The following is a 6,743-nucleotide window of genomic DNA, read 5'->3' on the forward strand; positions in this document are numbered from 1 at the left end:
AGCATCCTGTGCTCCTCTACCTCTATCTGTGTGTTTCACTCTCCAGCCACCTGCTCTGCAGTTAGTCTCTGTCCTGATGTCCCCTGGCATCTCTATGAGCAGACAAGAACAATGTCTAAACTGCAAAACTACACAATCTAACCACCGCAGTTGTCCATGTTATTACTCCAGATGATCCTCTCTAAACAAATATATTACTGAATAAGAGTATAAAAGTCTTGCGCACAACTATACATATTAGAGCAGCCATTTTGGAATGTAAACCCTGTTAAATTCCTTGATTATTTTAATAAACCAAATACACGATAACACGAATACTTTGGTAGTGAATCGATTACAAAACGTGGTCAATTGCTGACCACATCAATATTTTAATTTCTGAGTTTTACGACAAGGATGAAGAGTCTGCTAACTTGGTTTCTCTCCGAGCAGTAGTATTTGAGACTCAAAGGTTGAATCAGTTCACCTGGACACAACGTTTATTGACAGAAACGTTTCATCATCATCTAAGTGACCTCTTCAGTCTCACCTGACTGCAGGTGTCCCCACCCTTATAAACAATACTGTCAGTACTGAACCACAGGCTTGGACTCAAAACGCAGACTCGGTTCACAAAAATCAGTCCTTTTAATCAGAAAGAGGTCGCTACACAGGTGATCAGATAACAAGGCAACAATGTCTAAATCGGCAGGCGAAAGGCAGGGTTGAAAAGGCAAAAAGCAGGTCAGGAAACTATAGGGCTAAAGAAACTCACACAAGGGAAAACATGCTGGAACGCTGTCACAAGGAACAAGACGAGCTGGCACAGAGGGAAGGGAACACTAAGACTATATACTCTGGAGGAGGGGAGACAATGAGACACAGGTGCAACACATGAAGGCAGGAAGTAAAGGACCTGAAACAAGACAAGAGGCGAGTATCAAAATAAAACAGGAAGTATAAGACAAGAACACTGGGAGAAACAAAAGATAACTATCCAGATGGGGCGTGACAGTACCCCCCCCCCTACGGCCGGCTCCAGACGGCCCAGGGTCGCCAGGGTGGGCCCGATGGAAGTCCCGGATGAGGGAGGGGTCCAGGATGTTGCTGGCCGAGACCCAGGAACAATCCTCCGGGCTGTATCCCTCCCAGTCGACCAGGTATTGGAATCCCCGGCCCCGACGCCGGACCGCCAGGAGCCCACAGACAGAATAAACAGGGCCACCATCAACAAACCGAGGGGGGGGGGGTTGGAGGCAGGGACCAGGGGGCTCTCTATGGCCAGTTTGATCTGACTCACTTGGAAGGATGGGTGGACTCTCGTGGCTCTGGGGAGTTTGAGCTCGACTGCAACTGGATTAATGACTTTGGAAATAGGGAATGGCCCTACAAACCTGGGAGCAAGTTTCTGGGACTCCACTCTGAGAGGCAGGTCTTTAGTGGATAGCCATACCCTCTAGCCGCTCCTGTAAGTGGGGGCAGGGATCCGCCGTTGGTCAGCCGCCTTCTTGTAATGCTCAGAATTGTGGAGCAGGGTGCGTCAGGCCTGGGCCCAGGTGTGGAGACAGCGGCAAACCAGAGCCAGCGCAGTGGGCACACTGACCTCCCTCTCCAGGGCAGGGAAGAAAGGAGGTTGATATCCATAGGCACACTGAAAGGGGTAGAGACCAGATGAGGAACATGGGAGGGAATTGTTTGGATACTCAACTCAGGTGAGCTGACTGCTCCATGTGTTGGGTCTCTGGGAGGCGAGGCAACGCAGGCTGGTCTCCAGCTCCTGGTTCAGCCGCTCCGTCTGATCGTTGGTTTGGGGATGGTGGCCAGATGAGAGGCTGGTGGATGCTCCCAGGAGGGAACAGAAAGCCCGCCAGAACTGTGCCACAAACTGCAGGCCCCGGTCAGACACAATATCCCTGGGGAAGCCATGGAGGTGAAAAACATGATGCAGCATCACCTCGGCTGTCTCCTTGGCCGAGGGCAACTTGGGCAAAGGAACAAAATGGACCATTTTCGAAAATCTATCCACCACCATGAGGACGGTGATGTTACCCTCAGAAGGGGAGAGACCAGTCACAAAGTCCACAGAGATGTCTGACCAGGGTCGATGTAGCACAGGGAGTGGGCGAAGCTGACCAGAAGCTGGGCGTTGGGAGACCTTACTGCGAGCACACACAGGACAGGCTGCCACGTACTCTGTCACTTCCTTCTCCATGACCGGCCACCAGAACTGCTGTCGTATGACGAACAAGGTCCTGTGTACTCCAGGGTGACAGGATAACCGGGAAGAGTGGGTCCAGTGGATGACCTGTGAACCCAAGACAGGAGGCACAAACAGCCGGTTCGGTGGGCAGCCGGCCGGAGGTTGACAGTTCACATTGGCCTCGTTGACCCTTCTCTCAATGTCCCAAGTGACAGAACCCACAACACACAAGGGAGGAAGAAAGGGAGTAGGATCTTTGCAAGAGTTGTCAGAGGGAAACAAACGGGAGAGAGCATCAGGCTTTAAGTTCTTGGAGCCAGGGCGATAGGACTGGGTGAAATGGAACCGGTTGAAAAAGAGAGCCCACCTTGCTTGCTGAGAGTTGAGCCTCTTTGCCGTCCTCAAGTACTCAAGGTTTTTATGATCCGTCCAGACGAGAAAAGGCTGTTCGGCCCCCTCAACAAGTGCCTCCACTCCTCCAGTGCCATCGTGATGGCAAGCAGCTCACGGTTGCCAACATCATAGTTTCTCTCAGAGGCCGACAGCTTGCGGGAAAGAAAGGCACAGGGGTGTAGCTTATTGTCCTTAGCCGACCTCTGAGAGAGAACAGCTCCCACCCGCACATCGGAGGCATCCACCTCCACCACAAACTGCAGGTTGGGGTCAGGCAACGTGAGGACAGGAGCTGAGGTGAAGCTGGTCTTCAGTCTCTGGAAAGCGAGCTCAGCCCGGGGGTTCCACTGGAAGCTAGGCTTAGAAGAGGTCAGTGCATGAAGGGGGGCAGCAACAGAACTAAAATTTCTGATGAACTTCCTGTAAAAATGAGCAAACCCCAGGAATCATTGAACCTCTTTACGGTTAGTGGGAGTGGGCCAATCAACAACAGCGCTAACCTTTTCTGGGTCCATCCTGACCCCCCCCCCCCAGACACGATGAACCCCAGGAAGGACACGGAGGGCACGTGAAACTCACACTTCTCAGCTTTGACAAAGACTTGTTGGTGGAGGAGGCGCTGGAGGACCCGCTGGACGTGCTGAATGTCAGTTTCCTCATCAGGGGAGAAGATTAAGATGTCGTCCAGGTAAACAAAAACAAACTCATTGAGCATATCCCGGAGGATGTCGTTCACCAGGGCCTGAAAGACAGCTGGGGCATTGGTAAGTCCAAACGGCATGACCAGGTACTCATAATGACCACTGGGAGTGTTAAATGCAGTCTTCCATTCATCCCCCTCCCTTATTCTAACTAGGTGATAAGCATTCCTTAAGTCCAGTTTAGTGAAAACCTTAGCACCATTTAGTAGTTCAAAAGCAGTGGAAATTAAAGGGAGGGGGTACCTGTTGCAAACGGTGATCTCGCTGAGTCCTCTGTAGTCAATGCAAGGCCGCAGAGTTTTATCCTTCTTGTCAACGAAGAAGAATCCAGCGCCAGCGGGAGAGGAGGAAAGCCGAATAATCCCTGCAGCCAACGTACTTTCTCATGGCCTGGGTTTCAGGAGCTGACAGGGAATACAGGCGACCCTTGGGTGGTGAAGTTCCGGGGAGGAGGTCAATGGTGCAGTCATAGGCCCAGTGCGGAGGCAAGGACATGGCACAGGCCTTGCTAAAAACCTCCTTAAGGTCGTGGTAGCAGACAGGAACCCGGGAAAGGTCGGGAAACTCTGGATCCAGGCTGGGGGAGTTCTGGGAAGCTCAGGTTGAAGCTCAGACGGCAACGGTTGAGAAGGTGAGAAACAGTTCTTTGCACAAGTCTTTCACCATGAAATTACCTGCCCTGTTTTCCAGTCTATATGGGGGCTGTGGAGTGTGAACCAGGGGTATCCCAGGATAAGTGGGTGCTGAGGAGCTCGAAAGACATGAAAGCCGATTCTTTCGGTGTGAGAGTCGGGGAAAGACAGGTGCAGTGACTGAGTGCGATGGGTGACCTTACATAATAGCCTGCCATCCAGGGCACTGGCATCCAGGGGCTGGTTGAAGCAGAAGGTTTTGAGGCCCAGCTTCCTGGCTAGGTCAAAGTCCATTAGGTTAGCATCTGAGCCGGCATCCACTAGGACTGGATGCTTAAGAGAAAACGCAGGGGAGATGAGAGACACTAGAGGTTGCAAACGAGAGAGATTAGAAACAGTCCAAGTACGGCTCACTAGTACCCTCACCTTCACTGGCGAGCCCGGTCTTTTAACGGGCAGAAGGCAATGAAGTGGACCGGTTGGCCACAGTAGATGCAGCGACCCTCTGAAACTCGTCGCTGGTGTTCCTCTTGGGTCAGGTGGGTTCGGCCAAGCTGCATAGGTTCCTCCGTGTCTGGGGGAAGCGCTGTGATAGAGTCGGCAGGAGGAGTGCGTCGCCAGGAAGAAGAAGAAGAAGAGCTGCTGACCTGTCGCCTCTGCTGGAGCGGCAGAGAGTTGCAGGGTCTGGTTCTCCCTTTCTCTCTCTCATACAGATGCTTGTCAATCTTTATAGCCAGGGCTATAAGGGAATCCAGCTCTGCAGGTAGGTTCAGGGGGGCTAATTGGTTTTTGACAGTGTCAGAAAGTCCATCAAGAAATGCATCAAACAAGGCTGGCTGGTTTCAATAACTCTCTGCTGCTAGAGTGCAGAACTCTATGGTGTAATCAGAGACCCTCTTCTTACCCTGTCGCAGTCTCACCAGGGCTCGGGCTGCCTCCCGTCCAGGGGCTGTCTGCTAGAAGATCTGGGTGAAGGTCTTGGAGAACAGTGACAGTGAATTGCAGACAGGGGATTTCTGACTCCACTCTGCCGTCGCCCAGGCCTCCGCTCTCCCAGTCAGATGAGAAATAATGTATGCGATCTTTGAGCGGTCAGAGGGGAAGGCAGCAGCCTGAAGCTCAAAATGCAAATCACACTGGGTTAGAAAAGCTCTGCAGTTACCTGTGTCTCCGGAGAAACGCTCTGGTCTGGAAAGGTGGAGAGGCAGGGACGAAGTGGCAGGCGCAGGAGAAGCAGCATCGGACCCAGAACCCGGAGGTGCCGCCGGTGTCGATTCGCCAGAGCCCGGCGGGTTCTGCATCTTTCACATTTGGTCAAAGAGATGGTTGAGCTGGGTTCTGAAAGCTGCCAAGAGGGACTCCTGACGGTCTGTCAGCTCCTTCACTTCATGGCAAAGAAGACTGATCTGTTCATCTTGACTCTGGATCTTGTGAACCTGTGCCCAGAGCACAGAGCGTACTGTAACTGAGTCCGCTGAGTCCATGTTATGGCCAATTCTTACTGTCAGTACTGAACCACAAGCTTGGACTCAAAACGCAGACTCGGTTCACAAAAAAATCAGTCCTTTTAAATCAGAAAGAGGTCGGTACACAGATGATCAGATAACAAGGCGACAGTGTCAAAATCGACATGCGAAAGGCAGGGTCGAAAGGGCGAAAAACAGGAAACTATAGGGCTCAAGAAACTCACACAAGGGAAAAATGCTGGAACGCTGTCACAAGGAACAAGACGAACTGGCACAGAAGGAAGGGAACACTAAGACTATATACTCTGGAGGAGGGGAGACAATGAGACACAGGTGCAACATATTAGGGCAGGGCAGGTAATCACACAGGAGGGAGACACATGAGGGCAGGAAGTAAAGGACCTGAAACGAGACAAGAGGCGAGAATCAAAATAAAACAGGAAGTATAAGACAAAGAACACTGGGAGAATCCAGACGGGGCGTGACAAATACATTGACTGCAGGTACCCCAACCCTTATAGACAATACAGTGACTGCAGGTACCCCACCCTTATAAACAATACAGTGGCTGCAGGTGTCCCCACCCTTATAAACAATACAGTAACTGCAGGTGTCCCCACCCTTATAAACAATACAGTGACTGCAGGTACCTCCACCCTTATAAACAATACAGTGACTGCAGGTGTCCCCACCCTTATAAACAATATAGTGGCATAGCAACCGACACCAACGATCAGTTTCATTTGCAAATATTGGCGTGTCCATTAACTAGAGTGGGTTGGGGAATAGTTGCAACCACAGTATTGTAAGATGGCGACATGTACTCTTAACTGGGCGTTTGTCAAAGCAAGGAAGACGCCCAAACAGTGCACCAGCCGATCTAAGAGAAGAGAACGACAACAGCTGTCTAAACCAGTGGAGATTCTGTGCGTGGCAGGGGTGTCGGAACAGTTGAGGCACGTCTTTTCCAAACATCGTGTCTCAGTTGCTTTCAAACCCAAAAACACACTGCGCCAGAAGTTGATCTACCCCAAGGGTTAGGTCCCCGGCACAAACAGAGCAATATAGTGTAGCTGTTAAGTGCCAGGAGGATTGCCGTGACTTGTACATCAGGGAAATCAAACAGACGCTGGCCAAGAGGATGGCACAGGAGAGCTAACACATCAGACCAGGACTCCACAGTCTACACCATCTACAGGCCAGGACTCCACAGTCTACACCATCTACATAGTCTACACCATCTACATGCCAGGACTCCACAGTCTACACCATCTACAGGCCAGTGGCCACTCTTTCGAGGACGAGGATGTGCACATCCTTGACAGGGAGGAATGCTGGATTGAACGGGGAGTCAAAGAGGCCATCTATGTGA

This window comes from Lampris incognitus, chromosome 20 (assembly GCF_029633865.1).
Source record: "Lampris incognitus isolate fLamInc1 chromosome 20, fLamInc1.hap2, whole genome shotgun sequence".
Taxonomy (NCBI): domain Eukaryota; kingdom Metazoa; phylum Chordata; class Actinopteri; order Lampriformes; family Lampridae; genus Lampris; species Lampris incognitus.